The 18,722-nt window shown below is 36.3% G+C and overlaps 1 protein-coding gene across 5 annotated transcripts in view; it reads left to right on the top strand.

Annotated features, from left to right (window-relative positions):
• Positions 1-18,722, top strand: part of RALGAPA1 (Ral GTPase activating protein catalytic subunit alpha 1) — a 223,684-nt gene that overhangs the window by 15,246 nt on the left and 189,716 nt on the right. The gene's annotated exons all lie outside the window — the stretch shown is intronic.

Genomic DNA, 18,722 nt, shown 5'->3' with positions numbered 1-18,722 from the left:
ATTATTGAGCATGGAATTTTTGCTGAAACTAATGCCTGTGGCATTAATACATCTCTGACCAATGCTCAATACTGTGTTAAGATTTTCTCTTCATCACTTGTTTTGAACAATTTAATTACGATGTGCAGTGGTGTAGTTTTCTCAATATTTCTTGCCATAGAATCATCGAGATGCTTAGATTTGTAGGTTTAGCATTTTCATAAAGTTGGTAAACTTTTGGGCCATTTTTTTCCCAGTTATTTCTCCCCTCCCTTCTTTTATTTTTTTGTTTGACTTATTGGCATATAAAAAGGTATTAATATCAGGCTCATCTATTAGGAAGTATTATATTGGAAGATCTTATAGCTTTTGAAAAAGAACTGATATTCTTTCCATTTTTTTTAGATTCTTTTTTCTGTGTTTTATCTTGGGTAGTTCCTATAGCTACTCCTCAAATTCACGAGTCTTTTCTTTTGCTATATTAGTCTGCCATCCCACTGGTTTATTTTTCATCTCAGATATTGTAGTTTTTATCTACTTCTTTGTGTATGTGTTGTCTGTGCATATAAAATTATATCATCTGTATATTTTCTTAGCTTCTTGAATATAGAATACAAGTAAAATACCCTTTGTAATATTCTCTGCTCATCCTAACATCTCTATCTATTCTGGGTCAGTTTCTGTCAGTTGGTTATTCTTCTCATCCTGGGTTATTTTTCCTGCTTCTTTTAATGCTGAGTTATCTTTGGATGTCTCATTGTGAATTTTGCCTTCTTAGCCTCAAAGTATTTTTATATTTCTGTAAATTCTTGAGCTTTTTACTGAGATGCTGTTAAATTACTTGAAAACACTTTGATTATTTCAAGTCTTGCCTTTATAGTTTGTTGAGTGGATCCATCTAAGGGTAATTATGTATTATGAGGCAATACCTTCATGAATATTCCATTCAGTGCCCCACAGGTATGAGGGATTTTTTCATAGCCCAGCTCTTGGGAACAGGCACTGTTCGCCAGCTTATGGGAGCCTCTGGCACTGTTCTCTCATATTCCCTCACATAGTTCTTTTTCCTGTCTTGGCACGTTTCCTTGCACGTATTTATGCTCAGACTGAAAGGAAACCTCCTCCAGTCTTCTAGGATCTTACTGGGTATGGCTCTTTCATCTTTGGTACTTTTGTCATGTGGACTCTAGTTACCTTGGTTTCCTTGGACTGTCAGCTCATTTTCTCAGCTTGGTTTCCACTGGTTCTGCCTAGATTCCCTTTTCTCTCAGCGTGGCCTGTAAACTCTTAAGTCAGTAAACTGGAGCTGTCAAAGGTATACTTCATTTGTTTGCCATCTGTCAGGAATGACTTTCCCTATCTGATGCCTGTACCTGCTTGAAACATAAAAACCAAAGAACAGAAAAACCCCTGAAACATAAACAATTTTCAGAACATTGGACATCAGATGCTGATAATAAGTTCTCCTAAATGAATGAGACTGAAAATTGGATTCATAGTCATTCAACTTGGCCCCTACTTTTTAACATTTTTATATTTAGAGAAGAAATTTATGGTCAGTTGACTATTGATTATATCTGTGAAAAATATTTAATTGTTCTCTAATCTGAATATATCAATGTTTTCAAAAAGAAAGTTGGATTAAAATATCTTCAATCATGAAAATGAGAAACTAGTGTTCATTAGATATAAAAAGTAATGTATAAAGACAGAAACAAGTATTGTTTATGTTCATTAAGTAAATAACTTGAAAGCAGTTTAGATTAACTTGGAACAGCTATGCCTGGAAATCTGAAAATGTATAGGAGTCACTGTGAACTGTCAACTGTAAACTGCATATAAAAATAAACTAAGTTGATATTTGAATATGTTTTTAGGATTCGATATGCAAAGTTAGTAAGTAATCCTATATACATGTCATTAGACTTTTTATTGTTCTTTTTTTTTAAATTTTATTTTATTTTTAAACTTTACAATATTGTATTAGTTTTGCCAAATATCGAAATGAAACCGCCACAGGTATACCTGTGTTCCCCATCCTGCACCCTCTTCCCTCCTCCCTCCCCATACCAAACTCTTTATATTCTTTAGTTTGACTCTTGAACTGTTTTATCTTTATATATTTACAAAGAAGTGATATACTGAGTAGATTATTTACATAAACAATGTTACTGATTAATTTGCTTAGTAAACCAAACTGTTGCATAATATACCAATTTTTTTTTTTGTATTTTTGCATTAACACTTCTTTTATTAAGGATTTTATTCCATCCAAAGAATTTTGCATGGCTTATAGGACTGAATAAAATGTAGACTAGAACAATTAGTGATAAACAGCTGAATAGCCATTACTTAAAGGTAACATCATCAGGTTCCAGAGATGAGCTGGTTATAGCTATAAGGCATTGAACTTGATTCTTAGATTTCCTGGCAGCCAAAGTAAAAAGAGAAGCATGTTGAGTTACAAGTTTACAGTGTCTTAGAAAAGAAAGCATACTTTTTTTTTTAGTTAAAACTTTTTATTCTGAGTTCAATCACAATTTGTGTATATACGTACGTTCATGTATTATCTAATGTCTCTTTTAGAAAGGTCATGTAGTAGAAATAGATTTTGGAGAAAATAGAAAAATAGCCAATTAGTATGTTTGTTAGATCTGTTCTAACAGACAAGATCAAATGTCTACAAATAAATGTCTATAATTTTTTTTTCTATTCGTATAAGTGACATCACCATCTTTCACTAAGACATAAAACTTTGACAATGTGGTAGAAAAAGAAAATTTTATCTTAGTTTCTTCTTCAACTTCTTGTTACCCCTCTCTGGTATTTTACATTTCATTAATATTGAATGAGAAATCACTTTCTGCGATGCCTATGCTTTTGCTAATGGTATTTACTGTACCATAATCAGTAAGCCATTTCTTTTAACCTTCTTACTAAGAAAGAATAAGAGGGAGGAGGGAAGGAGAAAGGAAGAAAGAAAGAAGCATCAGCAACAAAATGATAATCCCACCTATTGGATTTCAAAACTACAGTCTGGAGGGACAGTTACTATAGAAAGGAAGTAGACTTTGTGTGAACTCTTAAGTTGAAAACCTAGTATGGTTTGGATGCGTGCATTAATCCATTTTTAGAAAATATCACTATTACTTACAAACCAATTTTGAATTACGTATGCTGTATGTGAAAGTAGTACTCCGTGAATATGAGTGATAATAAGACTTCTGGATGCCCACTGGTGCAATGAAAAAGTAGACTAGATGCTATCAAGAAGGCACCTACACAGTGTAAGATGGCAACTGTATTCAAAGGAAAGCAGGGGATAAAAATTATGCTTACACCTGAAAGCCTTAAGCCTTAAAACCTCTTCCTTAAGAATAGCAGGAAACCTGTAGAGCTTTGCTGAAGCCTTCTCTGTCATCTGGTAGGTATAGGAACTTTTCCGATTTACTTCTAGCAATTTGGTTATTTTACTACCATGTAATTACTTATTTGCATGCCTATATCTTACAACCTTCCTGAGAGTAGAAGTGTGTCTCTTAAGCTTTGTATCCCTAACCTCAGCATAGTGCCCAGCATGAATTAGGTGCTCAGTAAATATTACGTAATTCATGAAGGAATATAGTAGGTATGAGGAGAGCAAAGCTGCTCTTCTTTGAACAACTTCCTTTCAATAAAGAATGATAGAAAAAACTGTTAAAAGTCAGTATCAGAAAGAACCCCCCTTGGGTTATCCTAATTTCCTGTGCAAAAAATTGGCTCAAAATCTAAAATTTGTCCCGTGTGAAACAGAAAAATAAAGGCAAAAAAATAGGATGTTAAATGAAGAATTCTTATGGCATTATGGCAGAGGTTATTGTATAATCTTCACCATTAATGAAAGAACTCGTGACTCTTATATAACATCTGATTTTCAAAAAACTTATGAATCAGTGAGCACAACAACATGTCATGTTTGAACTATATACCACCACCCCCCAACATATCTAACAGAATAAACTGACTTGTAGATAGACATGGAGGAGAGGATGAAACAGAATACTGAGTTTGTGGCTCTTAATTTGTCACAGCAGCCACAGTATACTGATATAAATCTTTTAGTGTTTTGTTGTTTTGCTTCTCCATATGAATTTGAAAATCAATTATATTTTGTAAATATTGTTAGGATTTTAAAAATTGGATGGCCTTGAATCCATACATTTAATTTAAAGGAGATTGACGTCTGTGGTATATCTACAGTTGAACCTAAGACAGCATAGAGGTTTAGGGCACTAACCCTCTGCACAGTTGAAGATCAACATGTGACTTATAGTTGGTCTTCCACATTGCTGGTTCTACGTCTGCAGATTCAACTGTGGATTGTGTAGTGCTGTAGTATTTACTTTTGAAAAAAATTCATGTGTAAATGGACTTGCACTGTTCAAACCTGTCTTTTTCAAGGGTCAGCTATATTTTTCCTATCTCAAGGAGTCTCCATTTATTTAATTAGGCTTTGCTTAAAGTTAATAAAAGGAAATTTTATATTTTTCTCTGAGAAAGATTGGCACATCTTTTATGGTCAGGAATAGGTGCATTTAAAAAGAATGTTAAAAGGGATGGCTTCTCTTTGCTGCAGAAGGAACTCAGGTGACCACTTCATTAAATGGTGGTTTAGATAAAGATTAGGAAGAAAGGATGTTCATTTGGATAAAAAGCATATATAGATCACTACTTTATATCTTTTAGCAGAGTATGTTCTACATTACTTAGATTCTTCAGTATAAAAAGGAAGGCAAATACATACATTTGCAATATTGGGATAGAGAAGACAGCTTTTAAAACTTAAAGTTAGAAATTGCCATAGAAATGTTGGATAAATTTGCCTTTATAAAACACTTAAAATTTTTAATGGTAAAATCTGTCATTAACAGAATTAAAAGATAAACAGCTAAGAAACATTTGCAACATGTTTAAAGGAGTTAATTTCCTTAATTTATGAACTGTTAAAAATGTATGAAATTGGGAGAAAATCGTAAAGGGCATTGTCAAGACATAATGGAAAGAGATTTTCTCATACATTGCTGGCCAAGTGTAAATTAGAGGGCTTCATTAAGTGTGAGAATTTTAAATGTATACATGTATATGCTTTGAAACCAATACTTCCGTTTCTTAGTATTTTTTCGCCTGAGGAACTAAGTGGATGAGTGTGTCTAAACACAGTGTTCTTTAGAATAATGAAAAAATTGAACTAGTCTAAATATTATTTCGGGATTGATTTTAGAATTTAGGTATGTTCCTTTAGATGAACATTGCATTCTCAGAAATTGTTAGCATTCTAAAATTACTTAAATAGTTTGACCTTTGAACTCAAAGTACATTTTAGATGTGGGTCTGTCTCTTCTCTATCTTTTGGAAATTTTTAAGGAATGGAATTGTTTATAGAAGCAGCTATCATATATAAAAATAAGAGTTACTATTTTTGAACACTTACATGTGACAGGTGCTGGACCAAACATTTCATGTGTGTTACCTGACTTAATTCCTTCAACAGACCAGTGTGGCAGATAGTATTTGATCTCCAAGGAAATTTGAGTATTAAATAACTAGTAATGGGTATATAGTGTGTACAATCAGAATATCTGGGTTCTGATCTCAGCTATATGCTTTGGCTGTATATAAAATTAACATAATTTCAGGTATTATATGAAAAAAAATGCATTTGAAGCACAGAGTTTATGGAAAAATTTAAAACATTTGAATTTTAAGTGGAACCTTAAAGGTGCTAAAGTTGAATCAGATATTAATGATCTATTTAAAGTCAGCAGAGTTTTGTTTTTAAAAAATGAGTACAAACCTCTGAATATACTTGATGATGGTCTTGATTCTGTATTTTCAGTTTCTAGCCTATTAAAAATGGGTAGAGAGGAACTTATTTAAAAATTATATTTTGGTAAAACAAAGAATAAATGAAAGGAAGTGAAATTCATGGTTCGTGTTTTATTTTGAATAACCCAAATCTTTAAGTTGCATCACTTAGCAACATTATTCTTTGCTTCACCATCCCAAACTGAAGTGTCATAGGTAGTAAAAGGTGTGTTTGTGTTACCAAAAATTTGTCAGTGTTTGAATTTTTAAAAATCAGTAGCTTCAGAGTACCCAGTCATCTTTTCTTTTCTGTCAGTTGTCCTTAGGACTTTTTGGAGGCAAGTTGGTTGTTACCATAAGCTGCTGCTTATAATCATGCCATTTCTTATAAATTGTCTTTAAGAAAAATAATTACTAATTTCTGCCTCCATTTCTTTAAAAATCTGAAAATAATAGTTCTGAGCAACCATTTGAATAGCTGATATAATGCTTTGCTAGGTTTGGGGCAACTGCAAAAGAATAAGGGACTTGATGGTATAATAAGAGAATCATGTCAAATATGAAACATGAGTATAAAAGGCAAAAGGATCATATGTATTATATAGTATTTATTTGGTCGCACTGGGTCTTATCTAGTTGCCTGACCAGGGATTGAACCTCGGCCCCCTGGATAGGGAGGATGGATCTTGTAGTCTCAGAGGGATCATATATAAACAAGATGCCTTGAAGAAATGAAGCTGGGTCATTTGAAGTGTACATTGAAAGATGATTGAAATTTTAGTAGATGTAAAAGAAGAGCTCAGCTATAAATGCAGGAATGTTGAGGGCAGTGATCTTTCAAGCTTTTAAAAAATAAAGATATCAGGCCTCACCCTAGAAATTAAAATTTAATGGCAAGGTTCCTGAATTCATTGCAGGAACAGATTGCTCATTTCAAGTACCAGTATTAAGGATACTCAGCCTATATATCAAAACCTCTGCATCATTCTTCCCAGTCAATGCTACTGCTACTCAAAATGTAGCCTACAAACTGGTGCTAGTTTTTTAGCTATTTATTTACAGGTCTGTAACATGTTAAGTGCAGAAGTTGAGGTGTTGAGAAGCTCATCTCAGTGTGATAATGCTGTGACATCCAATTGTGTGATTGAGGACTTGCCTTATTGAATATAGAGTATAGACCATTGAATAGAGTATAGGTGCTTTTTGCTGTATTTTCTAGCAATTTATTATAAAGCATTAGTCTGTTTTGAATTGGAATTTAAAAACAAACGAACAAAATCCCCAAAAAACAAAAAGCAGCTGTCCCTATATATAATTTGAGAAGCATGATCTACACAGTGTTTAAAATTAACTTTTCACATTCTGACTCATTCTGTTTTTATCCTGTTTTATCTTGTTTTCACCCTCTGTTTTAAAGTATGCCTTCTATTCCTAGTGTAATAGCATTTACTTTCCCTTACTAGTACTTTAAAATGTGTGTATGTTTAATTATTTTCAGTATTCAAAAGAATGCCTTTGAATTTAGGGATATGAATTGAGAAACTTTTCTATTTTGGAGGTACAGAACTAGATCGAGAACAGGTTTCAAGATTTAGCGAAAATAGTTTTTCAGTCTGATTTTTTTAATATACATATACAAAATTATGTCTTTTGTGAATAGAGATGTAATGCTTCTCACTTTACAGTATATATGTGATTTTTATTTAGTGTCTAATTTCTTTGGCAAAAACTTGCAGTACAGTGTTGAATAAAAGTGGTAAAAGCAGACATCCTTGTGTCTTGTTTATGTTTTTAGGGGTAGAACTTTAGGTCTTTTACCAGTCATTATGAAGTTAGGTATGGGATTTTCATAGATATCCTTTATCAGATTGGGGATGTTACTGTGATTATATATAATTTAATTTTTTTTATTTTTGCCTGTGTTGGGTCTTCGTTGTGGTGCAGGCTTTTCTATCATGGCAGTGTGCTCAGGGGCTGCTCTTCATTGCGGTGCATGAGCTTCTCATTGCAGTGGCTTTTCATTGCCAAGCATGGACTGTAGGACTCTCAGGCTTTGGTAGTTGTAGTACGTGGTCTCAGTAGTCGCGGTACCCAGGCTCAATAATTGTGGCACACAGGCTTAGCTGCTCCATGGCATGTGGGATCTTCCCAGACCAAGGATTGAACCTGTGTCACCTGCATTGGCAGGCAGATTATTTACCACTGAACCACCAGGGAAGCCCCGAGGATATATATATATTTTTTATTCCTAACCTACTGAGTGTCTTTATCATTAAAGAATGTTGGCTATTGTCAAGTGCTTTTTCTGTGTCTATCGAGACTGTCATGTGGGTTTTGATCCTTTTACTAATATGGTGTATTGCATTGATTGATTTTTGTTTGTTGAACTGACCTTGCATTCTGAGATAAATCCCACTAGGTAATGATGTGTAATTCTTTTTATATGTTGTCATATTCAGTTTTTTAGTAGTCTGTTAAGGATTTTTGTGTCTTTATTCATAAGGATTATCAATCTGCAGGTTTTTTGTGATGTCTTTGATTTTGGAGTGAAGATAATACTGGCCTCATTGATTTAGTTTGAAAGTGTTCTTTCTATTCTTAGAATTCATCTATGAAGCCATTTGGGCCTGGTCTTTTCTTTGAGGTCAGTTTTCTTTTTTATTAAGTCTGTCTTTTTATGGATCTGTTCAGATCTTCTGTTTCTTTTTGAGGCAGTTTTGGTAGTTTCTTTTATGTCTTTCCTTTGAATTTGTCCATTATATGTCAGTTCAGTCACTCAGTCATGTCTGACTCTTTGCAACCCCATGGACTGAAGCACGCCAGGCTTCCCTGTCCATTGCCAACCCCTGGAACTTGCTCAGACTCATGTCCATCGAGTCGGTGATTCCATCCAACTAGCTCATCTTCTGTCATCCCCTTCTCCGCCTGTCTTCAATCTTTACTAGCATCAGGGTCTTTTCCAATGAGTCAGTTCTTTGCATCAGGTGGCCAAAGTATTGGAATTTCACCTTTAGCATCAGTCCTTCCAATGAGTATTCAGGACTGATTTCCTTTAGGATGGACTGGTTTGGATCTCTGTGGAGTCCAAAAGACTCTCAAGAGTCTTCTTCAACACCACAGTTCAAAAGCATCAATTCTTCTGTGCTTAGCTTTCTTTACATGTAGATCACCTAATTTGCTAACATGCAGTTGCTCCTAGTATTTCTTAATATGTTTTCTATTACTTTAAGATTGGCAGTTATGTTTTCTTTTCCACTCCAGATTGGTAATTTGAATCATATCTCTTTTTATCTTGGATAGCCTAGCCAAAGATTTGTCAATTTTGTTATCTTTTCAAAGAACTCATTTTGGTTCCTTGATATCTTAGTATTGTTTTTCTTGTCGCTGATTTACTTATCTCCATTCTAATATTTATTATTTCCTTTCTTCCCCATGCTTTTGCTCTTTGTTTTCTAGTTTTGTAGAGTAGAACATTAGGTTATTGATGTTCAGATCTGTATTGAAGTGTTTTTTTTTTTTCCATTTTTTTATTACATTTGGACATTTAAGAAACATATACCATCAGTTATACCACTATTCAGTAAAAATCTATTCTAGTTTTTAGAACGCTATGTGTCACAAACTATCTTGCTTCTAGTCTCTAAGACTTTACCAAGAGTTTATCAAAAAGGTTGGCTCTGACCTATGGGATCCTGAGCCTTGAGGTTTTAAATGTTTTGATTATTGTAAAACAATTTCCAGTGGATGAACCTTAATTCCCAGCTGTTTTCTTTCTAGAATGGGCTAATCATTTTGAAGTTCCATATTCCATTACAAGAGCTCTGAATTTAACTCTGTGCATTGTTTTAGCTGGATGCCATGTGTTTGGTTTATTATTTTTTCACTTACAGGTCAAAGTATTTTTTCCAGCAGATTCAATGTACTGTCTATAATCTTTTCATTTCATCTTGATGGATTCACTTGCTAACAACAAATTCAATTAAGGATGCCTTAATTTTGCCTTAATTTTTGAAGGACAGTTTTGCTGGATACAGAATTCTTGGTTGCCAAGTGTATTCTTTACGCTTTTTGACTGTATCATCTCAGTGACTTCTGGCCTCCCTGTTTTCTGATGACAAATTATATTTTTCTTTTTGAGGCTTTCTTGTTAACTGATGTGTTGTTTCTCTCTTTGTATTCTCAAGATTCTTTTTGTTGTTGACTTTTGACAGTTTTGTTATGAGGTGCTTAGATATGGGTCTGAGTGGGTTGCCATTTCCTTCTCTAGGGTATCCTCCCAAGCCAGGGCTTGAACACACATCTCCTGCGCTGGCAGGTGGATTCTTTACTACTGAGCTACCAGGGAAGCCCCAGTGAGTTTCTTAAAAATATGGAGAAGTGTGTTTCATCAAATTTGGGAAGTTTTCAGCCATTATTTGTTGAAATTCTTGTGTTTCTTTTCTCTCCTTTTGATTCTCCTGATATATATGTATTATTACATTTGATGGTGACCCAGAAATGTTTGAGGTTCTGTTCATTTTTATTCATTATTTTTAAGTCCTATTTGTCAGACTGGATAATTTCAACTAACCTACCTTTTGAGTTTGCTTATTTGTATTTTATTGAAAAAAATTGTTTTATTTTTGACTGTGCTGGTTCTTCATTGCTGCGTGGGCTTTTCTCTAGTTGCAGCAAGTGGGAGCTACTCTAGTTGTGGTTGTGGACTTCATGTTGTGGTGGCTTCTCTTGTTTGGAGCACAGATTCTGGGGTGCACAGGCTTCAGTAGTTGTGGGATGTGGGCTCTAGAGCACAGGCTCAATAGTTATGGGATTAGTTGCTCAACAGGCTTAGTTGCTCAACAGCATGTGGGATCTTCCCAGATCAGGGATCGAACCCAAGTCATTGGCAGGGAGATTCTTTATCACTGAACCACCAGAGAAGCCCTGCTTATTTTTAATTTTGCCATTTCAAAAGTGCTGTTAAGCTTTTAGTGAGCTTTTCATTTTGTTTATTGTATTTTTAAACTTTTTTTTAAAACATAAAGAAGTGAAAGTTGCCTAGTTGTGTCGGACTCTTTGGGACCTCATGGACTGTAGCCTGCTAGGCTTCTCTGTCCATGTAATTCTCCAGGCCAGAATACTGGAGTGGGTTGCTGTTCCCTTCTCCAAGGCATCTTCCCACACTGGGGATCGAACCCATGTCTCCTGCATTGCAGGCAGGTTCTTTACCAACTGAGTCATTAGGGAAGCCACCTTACTATTAACATTCTCTCACTTGGTGAGCGGAGAAGGCAATGGCACCCCACTCCAGTACTCCTGCCTGGAAAATCCCATGGATGGAGGAGCCTGGTAGACTGCAGTCCATGGGGTCGCTGAGGGTTGGACACGACTGAGCAACTTCACTTTCACTTTTCACTTTCATGCATTGGAGAAGGAAATGGCAACCCACTCCAGTGTTCTTGCCTGGAGAATCCCAGGGACGGGGAGCCTGGTGAGCTGCCGTCTATGGGGTCGCACAGAGTCGGACATGACTGAAGCGACTTAGCAGCAGCAGCAGCAGCAGCACTTGGTGAGATACCATTCTCACACTTGCCTTTAGTTCTTTAGACATGGTTTTCTTTATCTTTTGGAACATATTTAAAACTTGTGATAGTGTTTGATACTATCACACTTGTCTAGTGTATCTAATGTTTGTGCTTTTTCAGGGACAGTTTCTATTGACTTCTCTTTTACACGGAGTGTCCTTTCTTGTATCTTTGTATCCTGTAATTTTTGTTGATAAGTTAACATTTTAAATAGCACAGCAACCCTGGAAACCAGTTTCTCCCTCTCTCCCATGACTTGTTGTTTCTTCTGTTTGTTATGGTTGCTGTGTGATTCTTTAATGACTTTCCTGAACTGTGTGCAGTCTGTTTTCTTCTATTTATGTCCACTGGATTCTTCACTCATTCAGCTAAGGATTGGATGGATACTTATTTACAAGCTTGGAGTCTGTAAGTCTCCTAGTCTTCACCAAGGGGCTCTGTGTATGTGTTTGGGACATACTATCAGTATTCAGGAAACAGTTTACAGTACTTTTTTAGCCTTCACATCCTTCTTGTGCAGTCTCAAGATCAGCCAGAGGTGAAAGTTTAAATATTTTTCCAGTCTTTCCTTAATAAACTTGTAGCTCGTGCACATGGCCATCTGTACTCCCTTTATAGTGTTGGTGTTCTTTAAAGTTCCCTATGGAAAGTACATCCCCCGGCTTTTCCCTTTTTTAAATTTTTTGGTTAGTTGTTTGCCTCATCAGTGATTGCTGCCTCAGGCAGCTGTGGTGTTAAACAATTGCCAGTGATTGTTTTTCACAAATGACTCCAAGAGAAAAACTGTTGCACTGGGTGAGTTCTAAATTAAGTTAAATAAAGACAAGCTTTGTGAGCTCAGTTTTCGAAGGAGCAGATAGGTAAGTCAAATAATGATGTTTCTCAGAGTAAAGCATTGAAAGAACTCTGATTCTGTTCTGACTCTTCCAGTGACTGATAGGCTGCTGCTTGTCACTGTGCTCGTGGGCTGTTGGTTTTAAGGCTGCGATGGAGATGAGGATGGAGGATGGGAACACAATAAGTTTGAAATGCCACAAAGCTTACTGTTTTTATTAAGATTCATCCATTTTTCATGAATAAATGTCTTTGTTGCAAACCTTTAATTAATTTCTAAGTTTCCAAAAAAGTTAGGTTTTAGTGTTTACTTTTTCTTAATTGTTTTTAATGGAGATTTTCAGAGTTCTTTTTTCCGCTAACTTGCTGATATTATCTTATAACATGCTTTTTAAGTTATAAATACTTAATGTTCTTAGTTTTATTAAAATATTCTTTTATGAATATTTTTAGTGACTGCCTGTTGACTTGCATGTATGTACCATGATTCATTTCGTGTCTTACTGTGTAGTGGGTAGTGGACAAGATAGTAGAAGTTAGGGAAGAAGAACAGGACTTGTATATCATATGAGGGAACCTGGGCGTTATCCTGTTTGCAGTGGGAAGCCCTATACGTATTTAAGTAGATGAGTGATACAAATAGTTGGACTTAGGTTTGGGTAAATTATTCTGGTAGCAGTGTGTGGAGGATGGATAAAAAGTGGGCTTAGAATATTGTGAGAATAGGTAAGGAGGCTACTAATAAAATTCAGACAAGAGATCATGAAGTATCAAATGATGGCAGGCATGGAGAGAAAGAAACGCATTGCAGAGCTGTTTAGGGTGAAAAATGAGTGCTTCGTTGAGTAGTGGGGGTGGGGTGGTGTGGAGTGGAGGGAGCTGAAAAGAGGGGGATGAATCTGAATCGAATGTCAGGTTTAAGATATAGATAATATTACCAATGTAGTAAGGGAATGTTAATAATAAAGAACTTGAAGAAGATGAGGGGAAAGATGGTGGATTCATTTTGGGCCAAGTTGAGTTTGAAACACCTGTGGAAGATGTAAGTGGATAGGTAATGTAAGCCCGAATCTCAGAAAAGAGCATGAAATAAATAGTAGCTGTGGATTGATGGTGGTCAGTTGCTTCAGTGGTGTCCCACTCTGTGACCGCATGGGCCGTAACCCACCAGACTCCTCTGTCAATGGGATTTTCCCAGCAAGAATACTGGAGTGGGTTGGCATGCCCTCCTCAGGGGATCCTCCCGACCCAGGGATCAAACCCACATCTCCTGCATTGCGGGCTGATTTCTTTACTGCCACCAAAGCCCAGGGATTAGGGAAGTATTTTTATGTAGATAGAGTTCAAGTTGTATCAGATGGAGGAGGAGGACATGTTCCTGTTAGACACTACAATTTAGAGAGAGTATACAGAAAGAAAAGTTCATAGTGAACATGGAAAAAGACAGTTCGTTGCTAACATTATTGTAATAGTTTTTCTGCATCCTCTTCCTTCAGCATGGACTTGTATCAGCCTAAACTTTAATGTCACAACTGTTGATGTGTCTTGGGAGGTAGCATAGAGTAAGGCATACTTTATTCTTAGTTCAGTTTGGTTCTGTTAATTGTTGTTTGATCTAGTGTCTTGGTCTCTTTGAAACTTGGTTTTGAGTTTATTTTTAACTTTTTAATAAAATAAAGAGGTAAAATAAAATTGATAGGTTCCTATCTCCATGAGAATTAATGAAACTAAAGTATCTGGCTCAGTCTTTAGAGAATGGTGGGTGTCAGTAAATGATATTACCTTCTTTCTTCCCCATCTTCATATTGTGTGAGAATTCCTTTGCTCCTTTGCTGTGTTGTGCAGAAAGCAGTTAGTACCAATTGATACTAATGTTTGAATGGTACTTAACTCTTTACACTGTGTGTTAGAGTGGTTTGGTATCACAAATGGATTTAATTAGTTAAAATTTAGGTATTTTGATAAACTGAATAGGCTGTAATCAGCCAGTGTCAGGAGATACTTTAAGGTAGTATGCATGCAACTGCACTAAATCCTCTGAATTCTTGGTAATTTGCAGCGCGTGCCTGTCCTAAACTTCAGAGTTCCTGTCTCATCCCTTGCTAGACTGTGTGGCTTTCAAATAATTCTTTAAAAATACTGTTCTTTCAGAATGAATTCAGTTAAAATTGGCCACAAGTTTATGTTTTGGCCTACCACCTCAAGTGTGGCTAATATGGTGGTGTTGATTGAGGGCTCAGAAGAGCTGGTTTGGAATTGTTAAATAGCTTTGTTTGGAGAATTTCAAAAATGTATTTGTGGAGAATGAGTAAGATAACGTTTGTGTAACTGTAAAAGTGCTATCTATGCAGATATAAACTATTAAGTAAGCATAAGTGATTACAACTTGTTTGCCTTTCCTTATCTTTATGTTGCCATACTTAGCTTGTTGTATGTTTGATAAGACAGAATTGACTTTGTTCTTAAATAGGACATTGTATCTTTGTTTATTAGGTTGTCTTTTTCACTGTATCTCATTTCCTCTGTGCCTATGTGGAATCGTTGAAGGCAAGAGAAAAAATTTTATTTTACTTTATAGATTTTAATCTTAAAATTAAAGTGCTTATAAATATTTTCACATCATCAGTTCAGTCACTCAGTTGTGTCCGACTCTTTGCAACCCCTTGGACTGCAGCACGCCAGGCTTCCCTGTCCATTACCAACTCTTGGAGCTTACTCAAACTCATGTCCATTGAGTCGGTGATGCCATCCAACCATCTCATCCTCTGTCATCCCCTTCTCCTCCAGCCTTCAATCTTTCCTAACATCAGGGTCTTTTCCAGTTCTTCGCATCAGGTGGCCAAAGTATTGGAGTTTCAGCTTTAGCATCAGTCCTTCCAATGAATATTCAGGACCAATTTACTTTAGGATGGACTGGTTGGATCTCAGTCCGAGGAATTCTCAAGAGTCTTCTCCAATACCACAGTTCAAAAGCATCAATTCTTCGGCGCTCAGCTTTCTTTATAGTCCAACTCTTACATCTATACATGACTACTGGAAAAACCATAGCTTTGACTAGGTGAACCTTTGTTGGCAAATACATGTCTCTGCTTTTTAATATGCTTTCAGATCACGATCACATATTAATGCTTCCTTCAGTGCTTTTTGTTCTTTCAGTTCTATACATTTTTATCTTCCTATCATAGCAGGAGCTTTTCTGCAGTTATTTTGAAACATCAGTATGGTTAAGAGAGGAGCTACTTATCTTAAGCAATTTTGCTTGCTTTGAAATTTTAGCATGTTTTTAGTATGATTTGTATCTGCTTGCTTTTCATGGTAAAGGACTAATGAATAATAAGTATTTGAAAGATTAAAAAAACAAATATCTTAAGTATTTATACAGGAGATAGGTTCCTAGCTTTTGTTTTGATGAATTAAAACATTCAGGACAGTTATCAAGAGAGAGATTGTCTTGCCTGTTTGCTACATTGTTAAATACAAGAGTGAGTTTGCCATTTTCATTTATGTTAATATGATTTATTATATAAAAATAAAAATAGATTTTAGTAATTCTGAGTTATTTTTTTCTAGTTAAAATGTTGGGACAGTAGACTATTTTTGAAAGCATTAAGAAAAAAGTCGTTTTTTGGTTTTGTTTATATTGCTTTAAATTCCTTTGTAAATGTGTTACGAGTGTTTTCCAAGTTTTGGGGGTTTTTTCTTAAGAATGCATGCATGGGGAGCTTCTAGGTGCCGGTGGTAAAGAATCTGCTTGCCAGTACAAGAATGTACTCACATGTGTAAAAACTTCTGTGGACACAGAGGAGCATAGGTTTAAGTGTTGAGGAAATACTCTGTAGATCAATGCATTTCCTAGAGTGATTCCAGAAACTTTATTTTTGAAGTTCCATTTCACCAACTCTCACTTCAAAAAGCATACTGGAATGAAACTAATGAACATAGTGTTGAATATATATTAAATTAGATTTTTAAAACAGCTTTATTGAGCTGTTGAAAATGTATGTTATAACAACATACAGTAAACTGCATATATTTTAAGTGCACACTTTATATTTCTTGTGAGCAGTGTAGATGAGTTTTGCTTTTTTATCCATCTGATAGTCTTTAACATTTTAAGAGTATCATTTTTATTTAATGTGATTATTTATGTAGAGTCTGTCATCTACTCTTTATCTTCTACTTACCCCCTTTGATTATTGTTTCTCTTTTTCTGCCTTTGTTTGGATTAATAAAGTATTTTTGTGATTTTTATATTCTTTTTTTTTGGCTTATTACCCATATGTTTTTGTTTAATTTTTGTAGTTGCTTTAATGTTTATAGTAGTTGTTCAGTCACTAAGTCATGTCTGACTCTTTTACAACCCCATGGACTGTAGCCCACCAGACTTCTCAATCCATGGGATTTCTTAGGTAAGAATACTGGAGTGAGTTGCTATTTCCTTCTCCAGGGAATCTTTCCAACCCAGAAATCGAGCCCACATCTGCTGCATTGGCAGGTGACAGTTCTTTACCACTGAACCACCTGGGGCCGCCCAGTGTTTATAATATCAGATCAGTCGCTCAGTCGTGTCGGACTCTTTGCAACCCCGTGAATCGCAGCACGCCAGGCCTCCCTGTCCATCACCAACTCCCGGAGTTCACTCAGACTCACGTCCATCGAGTCAGTGATGCCATCCAGCCATCTCATCCTCTGTTGTCACCTTCTCCTCCTGCCCCCAATCCCTCCCAGCATCAGAGTCTTTTCCAGTGAGTCAACTCTTCACATGAGGTGGCCAAAGTACTGGAGTTTCAGCTTTAGCATCATTCCTTCCAAAAAAATCCCAGGGCTGATCTCCTTCAGAATGGACTGGTTGGATCTCCTTGCAGTCCAAGGGACTCTCAAGAGTCTTCTCCAACACCACAGTTCAAAAGTATCAATTCTTCGGCGCTCAGCCTTCTTCACAGTCCAACTCTCACATCCATACATGACCACAGGAAAAACCATAGCCTTGACTAGACGAACCTTTGTTGGCAAAGTAATGTCTCTGCTTTTGAATATGCTATCTAGGTTGGTCATAACTTTCCTTCCAAGGAGTAAGCGTCTTTTAATTTCATGGCTGCAGTCACCATCTGCAGTGATTTTGGAGCTGCAAATGCAAATAAAGTCTGACACTGTTTCCACTGTTTCCCCATCTATTTCCCATGAAGTGGTGGGACCGGATGCCATGATCTTTGTTTTCTGAATGTTGAGCTTTAAGCCAACTTTTTCATTCTCCACTTTCACTTTCATCAAGAGGCTTTTGAGTTCCTCTTCACTTTTCTGCCGTAAGGGTGGTGTCATCTGCCTATCTGAGGTTATTGATATTTCTCCCGGCAATCTTGATTCCAGCTTGTGTTTCTTCCAGCCCAGCGTTTCTCATGATGTACCCTGCATAGAAGTTAAATAAACAGGGTGACAATATACAGCCTTGACGAACTCCTTTTCCTATTTGGAACCAGTCTGTTGTTCCATGTCCAGTTCTAACTGTTGCTTCCTGACCTGCATACAGATTTCTCAAGAGGCAGATAAGGTGTTCTGGTATTCCCATCTCTTTCAGAATTTTCCACAGTTTATTGTGAGCCACACAGTCAAAGGCTTTGGCATAGTCAATAAAGCAGAAATAGATGTTTTTCTGGAACTCTTGCTTTTTCGATGATCCAGCGGATGTTGGCAATTTGATCTCTGGTTCCTCTGCCTTTTCTAAAACCAGCTTGAACATCAGGAAGTTCACGGTTCACATATTGCTGAAGCCTGGCTTGGAGAATTTGAGCATTACTTTACTAGCGTGTGAGATGAGTGCAATTGTGCTGTAGTTTGAGCATTCTTTGGCATTGCCTTTCTTTGGGATTGGAATGAAAATTGACCTTTTCCAGTCCTGTGGCCACTGCTGAGTTTTCCAAATTTGCTGGCATATTGAGTGCAGCACTTTCATAGCATCATCTTTCAGGATTTGGAATAGCTCAACTGGAATTCCATCACCTCCACTAGCTTTGGTCGTAGTGATGCTTTCTAAGACCCACTTGACTTCACATTCCAGGATGTCTGGCTCTAGGTCAGTGATCACACCATCGTGATTATCTGGGTCGTGAAGATCTTTTTGTACAGTTCTTCTGTGTATTCTTGCCATCTCGTCTTAATATCTTCTGCTTCTGTTAGGTCCATACCATTTCTGCCCTTTATCGAGCTCATCTTTGCATGAAATGTTCCTTTGGTATCTCTGATTCTCTTGAAGAGATCCCTAGTCTTTCCCATTCTGTTGTTTTCCTCTATTTCTTTGCATTGATCACTGAGGAAGGCTTTCTTATCTCTTCTTGCTATTCTTTGGAACTCTGCATTCAGATGTTTATATCTTTCCTTTTCTCCTTTGCTTTTCGCTTTTCTTCTTTTCACAGCTATTTGTAAGGCCTCCCCAGACAGCCATTTTGCTTTTTTGCATCCCTTGTACCTATATATACACATCTCTTAACATTTCACCTTAGACAT

The sequence above is a fragment of the Bos javanicus genome, chromosome 21 (assembly GCF_032452875.1).
Source record: "Bos javanicus breed banteng chromosome 21, ARS-OSU_banteng_1.0, whole genome shotgun sequence".
In the NCBI taxonomy this organism is placed as follows: domain Eukaryota; kingdom Metazoa; phylum Chordata; class Mammalia; order Artiodactyla; family Bovidae; genus Bos; species Bos javanicus.
The sequence above is the reverse complement of the archived record's forward strand: the minus strand, read 5'-3'. Positions and strand labels throughout refer to the sequence as shown.